This window comes from Myotis daubentonii, chromosome 16 (assembly GCF_963259705.1).
Source record: "Myotis daubentonii chromosome 16, mMyoDau2.1, whole genome shotgun sequence".
In the NCBI taxonomy this organism is placed as follows: domain Eukaryota; kingdom Metazoa; phylum Chordata; class Mammalia; order Chiroptera; family Vespertilionidae; genus Myotis; species Myotis daubentonii.
Window position 1 is genome coordinate 16,689,101 of NC_081855.1, and position 9,495 is coordinate 16,698,595.

Genomic DNA, 9,495 nt, shown 5'->3' on the forward strand with positions numbered 1-9,495 from the left:
ATCTGCTTGATATGTAATAATGCTATTAGCGTACCAAAGTTACACAACATTAATCGTCACTATGAACAACGTAAGTCAAAATATGATAATTACGAGGGATTAATGAGACAAGGAAAGTTGAAAGAGCTCAAGTTGAGGCTGAATAAACAGCAGTTCGTGGTGACTAAAGTATCTCAAGAAAGTGAAGCGGCGGGGCATGCAAGCTACGTCTTGTCGGAGTTGATAGCTAAACCCTCGAAACCTTTTACTGAAGGTGGTTTCATCAAGGAATGTCTCATTAAAGCTGCAGAAATTATTTCTCCTGGAAATGGGAAGTCTTTTCAGAGAATCTCTTTGTCTCAAAATACAGTTGCGGAAAGAGTTACTGATTTGGCCAACAATTTAAGTATTCAGATCAAAGCAAAATCACCTAGTTTCGAAGCTTTCTTCATTGCCTGTGACGAGAGTATGGACATTGGAGGCGTTGCTCAGTTAGCTGTGTTTCTTTGCCCTTGCGACACGGATTTCAACATTTTTTAAGGAATTGTTAGAACTCGTACCGATGCATAACACTAGTACAGGACAAGATATATTTAATTGTGTTTTTAAACTTGTAAATATACAATCTTGCAAATATACAATCTACCTCTCTCAAAATTAACTTCTGTAGCTACAGATGGAGCTCCTTTGATGACCGGAAACAATGGTTTCGTGGAATTACTGCAAAAAAAAACAACAAAGTGAAATTTATAATGGATCCAAGATTTATCATATGCATTGCATTATACATCAAGAAGTATTATGCGTAAAGAAGGTAATAAACATGGAAAGTGTGTTGACATCTATCAAAAAAATTATCAATTTCATAAAATCTCCAAGTTTAAATCAGCCACAGTTCTCTGCTTTCTTAAGTGAATTAGCGAATATTCCAGTTTGTCCTACTATACTGAGGTACGTTGGCTATCCTGCTCCAAGGTTCTTAAACAATTCTGGGACTTGAAAGAAGAACTATGTCAGTTCTTAATAACTAAAAATCAAGACACAAGCCTGTTTTTTGACAAGATATGGTTGCAAGATTTATCTTCATGGTTGATAAAACAAAACACATATATGTTTTGTTATAACTTAAAACTGCAAGGAAGAGATCAGATTATTACAAACATGTGTGACCAAGTCAAAGCATTCAAATGTAAGCTAGATCTTTGGGAAAAGCAGTTGAAAAATGAAGATTTAATGCACTTTCTGGCATGCAACATGAACAAATCAAGTTTAGGTGAAACTGCATCGTATCAAAAATACGCAGAAGAAAATGTAAGCCTTAGAACTGAATTTGAAACAAGGTTTGCAGATTTTAAATTTTTGGAAGAAATTTTCTTCAATTTTTTCAATAAATATAGAATCAGTACCTAATCAAATGCAAATGGAGGTAATTGAGATCCAGTGTGATTCAGATTTGAAGGCAAAATTCAGTGAAGTTGGCGTGCCTGAATTTTACAAATATTTACCTGCCCGGTTTGAAAATACTCAAAAATTCGCATATGAAATTATTTCCATGTTTGGAAGTACTGATCGGTGTGAGAAGTTCTTTACAGTTATGAAAGGAAATGTCTCCTGTCAGATCCAGAATTAGACGTTCCCCTTGGTCAGTTTTGAAAGTTATCACTGTGAACAAGATTTCCGCCGAAGTAGGAAAGACAGTAGCAGAGGAGAGATGCCAGTTGTCAGGAAGAAAACATTAATTTTATCATTGCTCTTGTGCTTTTTTTTTTAAACACTTTACTTTTCGAAATAAACCTACGTTTCTATGAAAATTGAAGCTTTTGCTTTGTTGCGGTCCACATAAACTTAAACCTTGTTTATTTGGCCCATTTAGCCTTTGCGTTTGACATGCTTGCTCCAGAGCAGTGGTTCTCAACCTTCCTAATGCCGCGACCCTTTAATACAGTTCCTCATGTTGTGGTGACCCCCAAACATAAAATTATTTTCTTTCTTTCTTTTTTTCATTTTTTTAAAAAATATATTTTATTGATTTTTTACAGAGAGGAAGGGAGAGAGATAGAGAGTTAGAAACATCGATGAAAGAGAAACATCGATTAGCTGCCTCCTGCACATCTCCTACTGGGGATGTGCCCGCAACCCAGGTACATGCCCTTGACCGGAATCGAACCTGGGACCTTTCAGTCCGGAGGCCGATGCTCTATCCACTGAGCCAAACCGGTTTCGGCACTTTTTTTTTTTTTTCATTTTTTATGGTACTACATTTATTGAAAGTGTGAAGATACAGAACCTTTATAAATATCTAGAATTAAAAATTACCTATGAAGATAAAAACAGATTGGTTTTAAAAAGTCAATTTAGTAAATATTCTGTTTGCTCTGTTTCTATGACAATATTTGGTATAAACACTACAAAATAAGGCAAACTTCTGGGAAAAGTCATTAATAAAATTCTATGAAAAAGTGTTCGGTCCTATTTTAATTTGTAGAGTCACTGGCAAAGTACACCAGGCGAGTAGAGCAGTTTCGAGGTCCAGTTTCAGACAGAAGGAGCCTTCTCTATTTTGGTGCCAGAGGTGGTCGGACGCCCCGCCGCTTCATTTCATCGAGTCCTTTCCAGTATTTAAAATTGTTGTCCAGGTGCTGCAGTGACTCCTGTAGGTCTACACAGTCGTCCCAAGCACGGTACCTGTCTGTGACGAAGCAGTCGATGAAGGAGATCTGGGACTGGGGGATGCTGCAGGTGTTTCGGTCAAAAGCTGGCATCGCCACAGGTAAGTCCAGCCTCTTTTCCTCTTCGGTCTGAGAAAAACACTCCTCCGAGATGCGAGATGCGTGCAGCCCACTGGATGCACTGCTCCCAGGGCCGGCAGGGGTTGGACACGTCCCCGCACTTGATCATCAGCCGCTTGATCAGAGTCGGGTTCTCTGGAGACCGGAGCATGGTGTCTACATCCCGAGGGTTTGGCTCACTCCCCTCGCTTTCCTCCAGCTCTGCCAAGGGCTTGACGACACTGTTGACAAACTTATTGATGTGCTCCAAGTGCCTGGTCATCTCCGTGGCCAAGACCATGTCGACGATGGCCTGGCGCAGCGTCCGGGAGTCATTCCTCTCCACGTTCTTGAAGATGTTGCGCTTGTCCTCCCTGGCGGCCAGCTGGAAGGCCAGGGCCGCGTGGTGGCTCTCCAACACGGCACCGTCGTTGTACAGCACGGCCCGCGCGCTGCCCGCGTTGCACAGGAAGAGGTTGGTCCTCCCCGGGTGGTCCAGGTCCTGGATGGCGGCTGCGATGAGGGCGGCGGCCTCGTCCCCTGAGTCTAACACTTGCTTGATCCTCTCCTGGCAGAGGCAGTAGGCAGTGGCGTGCGGCACGTGGGCGGCGTGGGTGGAGTTGTGGCAGGGGTTGGAGGCGTGGTGGTTGGCAGCCACAGTCACAGCGTCCTCTCCGAGCACTTCAAGAATTCACAGGCCCCAAAGCGAGCGAAGATTTCGAGACCAAGAAAAGTCAAAGGCCTTTTCTGAGTGGCAGTCTCCAGTTCAAAAACATTATTAAAGTCCCAGTCGCCATCGTTTTCCATGGCCTCAGCTATCCGCGGTGGGATAGCGTGAAGGGACTCGGAGGTGAGTAAGCTGCCCAGAACTTGCTGCAGGTTTTTTGTGGAGAGAGTACACTCATTCCCAGATAGTCTTCGAAAACCGTCAGACATCAGGCCCCCAATGAGGCTCTTGGGGTGCGGATCCTCTTCCTTCGCCCGAACTGGGGTGAATACAGCTCCGAGGTTCTCAGCATTTCCAGGGCGCGGTCTAAGGCTTCCGTCACAGGCACGGAGCTGTTCTCCTGGACAGCACTGATGATACTGATCACCTTGGTGATGGGCGCCTCGGTGGTCATGGAGTGGATCCGGGCCATGGAGGAGTGTCGCCTCTGGCTGGCCACTTCGCCTGCTCGTGAGGCCGCACTCCTGACGTCCAGGGAGCTTTTCCTCTTGTCTTTATGTTTACCCGATGGATTATCCGTCGGAATGTCAGAATAAACAGATTCCGTGATCTTCGCAGCCTTACTGTTGGCGTTGCGCACTCGGATGATGGACACATAGTGTCTAATTTTTCCTCCCCGTCCAAGGACAGGTAGTATCTTCACATCTTGTTGTACATTATCTCCGTTTTGGGCGTGGTAAACGCCGTGCCACTCCTTGCCCATCTTCGTGCATGAATGTATAGTATTGAACAAGTCAGCCTTTTTCTCATTTAGAGGCATTTTTGCTAACTCCTTCCCTAATCATTCACCCGACTCATAGCCCACTGTTGTTTCAAATGCTGGATTTACATACTGTATGTAGTTGTCCTCACTCGTGATTTTAATGGCGTCTTGGCGTTTCTCTAGTGCAGTGAATACTGAATTACAAGCCCCGAGTTTCAGCTGTGACCGCACCTCTCCAAACTCCAGCTGCCGCAGCTCCGCATAACAGGCCAGGAGGCTGGGGTTCTCCACGTCCTCCTCGTAACGCCGGCACTAATGGGGGGCATCACAGACTCTTCTGCATCCCGCCTGCGTACTACACCAACGATAACTGTGTTTTCTGAAACTTGTGTGGCTCGAATAGACTGGCACAGCGCCGGGGCGTCCAGCTGCTGGGGGTTTCTGTGGTCGATGATGATGATGTCGTGATTTGCAGCCAGGAAACAGGTCAGGACAGCCTGGACCTCCAGGGCCACCGTGCACTTGAACCCTGCTTTTTCACACGCCTTACGGAATCCTTCACACGGGCTGTCGTCTTTGATAAACGCTAACAGTACCTGGAGTTGATCTGCATGAAACCTCATGGGGCCAAAATGCACGTGAGATGTCGGTCTCTTCGAGTTGGGGTCCGCCGGGAGGGCGCCGCTGGTGGTGGCCAAGGCTTCGGGCTCCGGACGGGGCAGGGCGCCCGGCCCGCCCGGCGCGGGCAGCTGCGCCGCGGGGTCCTGCGCGTCCTCGGCCTCCCGGGCGCCCGGGTACACGGTCTGGGTCTCGGTAACGTGGATGCTCGGGGCGCAGCCCATGCTGGCGGGGCGCCGCCCATGCTGGCGGGGCGCCGCGGACACGCTGGCGGCGGCCGCTCTCCGGTCAGCAAACGGCCAGCAAACGGCCAGCTAACGGCCCGCCCGGCGCCTCGCGGCCACCGCCAGCGCCGTGTCATCGCCGCCCAGGCGCCCGGGCGGGCGCGCGGGCGGGCGGACGGCGGGAGCGCGGGTCTCACGTCAGGAAGCGCGGCCGCCGCTTTTATCCCGGGGCGGCGGCGGCGGCGGAGGGGGCGCTGGGGCGGGGGCGCCGCGGACCCCGCCGAACATGCCCTCCCCAGGCGCCCGGCCGCCCTCACATCGCCCCCTCGCCGGCCGCGCTGCGGGGAAACGCGGGGGAGGAGATTCGCGCTCTCCCCGCCGGGAGCCCCACGGCGCCCGACACCTCGGGGCTCCGACCCCCGAAAGCAGCGCCCCGGCGGCCTCGCCGCGCCCGCCCTGAGGCCCGGGCTGAGGGGAGCCCGAGGGGCGGCCGCCCGCTGAGAGGCAGGGAGCGCAGACCCAGGCGGCCCGGCCCGCGCCCTCGAGCACCGCAGACACGGCGCGCCCACGGGACCTGCGGGCTCCGGGTCGGGCTCCGCGGATTGCATAAAATTATTGTCGTTGCTACCTCATAACTGTAATGTTGCTACTGTTATGAATCGTCATGTAAACATCTGATACGCAGGATGTATTTTCATGGTTACAAATTGAACATAATTAAAGCATAGTGATTAATCACAAAAATAACATGTAATTATATATGTGTTTTCCGATGGTCTTAGGCGACCCCTGTGAAAGGGTCCTTCCAGAACCGCTGCCCTAGAGGATTTTACACTGGCAATTACGAGCTCTGGTCCAAAAGAGGCAGTGTGTCTCACAATTCATTGGCCAGAACTAGTCACATGACTCTACCCAAACACAAGGGAGTCAGAAGGTGAAATCTTAGCATATTCCCCCAAGGCAGAAAGCTAGGAAGATCTGGTGAACAGCATTCATGACTACAATATGAAACTAAATGGCTACTACTGAATCCATCAGACTCTGGCTTAAAATTACACATATGAGATTTATACACCAATGTTCATAACAGCATTATTCACAACAGCCAAAAGATGGAAACAACACAAATGTACATCAACTGCTGAATGAGTAAACAAAATATGGTCTGTACATACAATAGAATATTTTCAGCCTTAAGAAAAATTAAATTCTGATACATCCTACTACGTGGATGAACCATGATGATGTTATGCCAAGTGAAATAAGCAGACACAAAAGGACTGATGTATGATTCCACTCTGGAATTCTCTAATAAGAATTTTAAAGCAGCCATCACAAATATGCTTCAATGAGCAATTACAAACATGATTGAAACAAATGACAAAAAAAAATAGAAAGTCTCAGCAAAGAAATAGAAGATATATAGAACCACTAAGTGGGAATTTTAGAACTGAAAAATACAAGAACTGGAATAAAAAAACTCAAAGGCCCTGGCCGAGTTGGTTAGAGCATCGTCCCCATATGCCACGGTTGCAGGTTCAATCCCCCAAAATTCTAGCAAGAAGTAGGCTGAGAAAACTACACAGCACAAAAAACGGGCTGCCTTTCATAGAAAAGGGTGATTCAGAAGGTAAAATCAAGAACATAGCAGGCAGAGCCATAGAGGATGTACAAATTGTCCGTAAACACTTGAGATTACATCTTGGAGAAATGCATTAGGAAAATGCAAATCAAAACCACAGGGAGAGAGGACTTCACATTTATTAAGAAATATTGAATCAATAACATGTACGATAACGTGTGGCAAGGATGTAGAGAAATTGGACTCTTCTCTCATTACTAATGGGAGTGTAAAATGGTACAGTTGCTTTGAAAAACATTCTGGCAGTTCGGCCAGAAGTTAAACATAGAGTTACCATGTGAGTCAGTAATTTCACTCCTAGTTATATATATACCTTAAAGAACTGAAAACTTTTGTATGAAAACTTATTCATAGCAACATTATTCATAATAGTCAAAAGGTGGAAACAACCAAAATGTCCATCGATTTACAAATAGATAAATAAAATATGGCAGATCCATAAATGTAATATTATTCAGCCATAAAAAAAGAAATGGAGTGCTGATACTTTATACAACATGAATGAACCATGAAAACTTTGTTAAGCAAAAGAAGTCAGACACAAAAAGCCATATATTTTATAATTTAATTTATATTAAATGTCAGAATAGGTAAATCCAATGAAACAGAAAAGAGATTAGTAGGGGTTAAAGGGAATGGAGAGTGATTAGGATGATGAAAATGTCCTGGAATTGGATGGTGGTGATGGTTGCACAACATTGTAAATATACCCAAACCACTGAACTGTATACTTTAAAAATAGTAAATTTTATAGTATATTAATTATATCTTTTTTAAAAAGATTTAAAAAGATCCATGGAGACACTCCTGGACAGAAATCAGACTCAGTTTTAATGAAGGAAATGTCAACATTTTCCCAGCTGGATTTGAGAATTGCTATGGACCAGTGACTCGTGTGCCTCTCAATTCCCTTCTTATTTCTTTTCTTTTTTATTTTATTTTATTTTTTATTTTTTTAAAAATATATTTTATTGATTTTTTACAGAGAGAAAGGGAGAGGGACAGAGAGTTAGAAACATTGATGAGAGAGAAACATTAATTTAGCTGCCTCCTGCACACTCCCCACTGGGGATGTGCCCGCAACCAAGGTACATGCCCTTGACCAGAATCGAACCTGGGACCTTTCATTCCACAGGCTGAGGCTCTATCCACTGAGCCAAACTGGTTAGGGCTCTTTTCTTTTTTAAAAAAAATCTTTTTATTGATTTCAGAAAGGAAGGGAGGTGGTAAAGTTGATTGTGGTGGCCCTGACCAGTTTGGCTCAGTGAATGGAGCGTCGGCCTGCGGACTGAAGGGTCCGGGGTTCGATTCCGGTCAAGGGCATGTACCTCAGTTGTGGGCACGTCCCCGGGGAAGGGGGTGTGTGCAGGAGGCAGCTGATTGATGTTTCTCTCTCATCATCGATGTTTCTAACTCTCTATCCCTCTCACTTCCTCTTTGAAATCAATAAAGATATTTTTTTTAAAAAGTTGATTGTGGTGGTAGTGGTGAAAGTGGGGGTGGAGGTAGAGGTGGAGGGGATGGAGGAGGTGGAGGTGGTGTGCCAGAGACCATTCATCGTCTTCACTAGCTGAGTTTAGACAGAGACCCCCAAAAGCTAGTAGCCCTTCAAAGTCCTAGTAAAGGTCAGGGCTTGAAAGTCCTAGCAAAGGTCAGGGCTGTGCACCACCCAGTTAATCTAGGAACCACTCAGTTAATTTAGGTAATAATAGTTGAAGCATCCCCACCTTAGTTCCCTTAATTCCTTAGATACTTATGTAGATTCTTGTTGATTACTGTTAATCAGATACCCTGCCTACTCCCGGAAACCTATTGATGAGCTAATCAGATACTTAATCTATTCCTGGAATTTGTCCGCTGATCCCTGTGTCATTGAAACCTCCTTACCCTAGGGCTACCCCAAACAAACCTCCTTACCCTAGGGCTACCCCAAACAAACCTCCTCACCCTAGGGCTACCCTAGACCAAATAAAAGGTTGGAACGGCCTGAGCATCAGTGGAAGTCCCTCTCCTTGAGTTGGACTTGCCCGCCTGGTCCTCCAATATTGCAAAATTATCTCGTGTCTCTTTCTCTCATTTGTTGTGCGGCTACTCTTTCAGATACCGAACCCTACTCCACGCGGGTCGTGGAAGGAATCACCCGACAGTGGTGGTAGAAATGGAGGTGGTGATGGTGATGGTGGAGGAGATGGTGGAGGTAGGGTTGAGGTTGGTGCTGGTGTTATCTACGCAAACTGCTCATGAGTTCTAGTCATTTGAGCTGGATAGAGGGTTGGACTGCTGTCCAGGGCACATGATACAACCCCCTATAGTGCTCTCACGGTTTAACCAGCCTCTTTCCAAATGCCATTTTGCTCTTGAATTCTTCACTGTGAATAAATTAAGCCAACAAATTCATAAGTGATATCTCTTTCCTGATCACTCCCCCTATCTCCTAACGAACAAATTTTGAGATGGGGGTAAAAAAGTGTAAAGAGGCTTAACTCTTGAGAGATATTTGCCTGGCTGTGTACAGTGTGCTTGTGGGAGAGGTTGGGCAGGTTTGGGGACCAAAGGGTGCCAAAAGGCTCCTAGGTAGAAAGAATTCGGAAACAAACTTGTTCTTTCTCCCTTCCTCTCCTTCTTCAACAACTGCCAGAGATGATAAATAAGAGACAATTTATTCCACATTACCCAAACTGCAGGCCAGGTGGGAACAAAGAAGAGGAGCGCAAAGCGGGTCCAAAATCCTTGCTTCCTAATGATTTGCAGTGAGGAGGGCCGAAGTACTTAAGGGTTGTGGGAAAGAATGAGGAGGGTGATCCGGGTCAAAGGACAGAACTGGGTGCCAGGAG

The 9,495-nt window shown here is 46.2% G+C and overlaps 1 pseudogene; it reads right to left on the reverse strand.

Moving 5' to 3' along the window:
- Positions 1-2,213: 2,213 nt before the first annotated feature.
- On the reverse strand, positions 2,214-5,470 carry LOC132218028 (high affinity cAMP-specific and IBMX-insensitive 3',5'-cyclic phosphodiesterase 8A-like; annotated as a pseudogene).
- Positions 5,471-9,495: the final 4,025 nt, after the last annotated feature.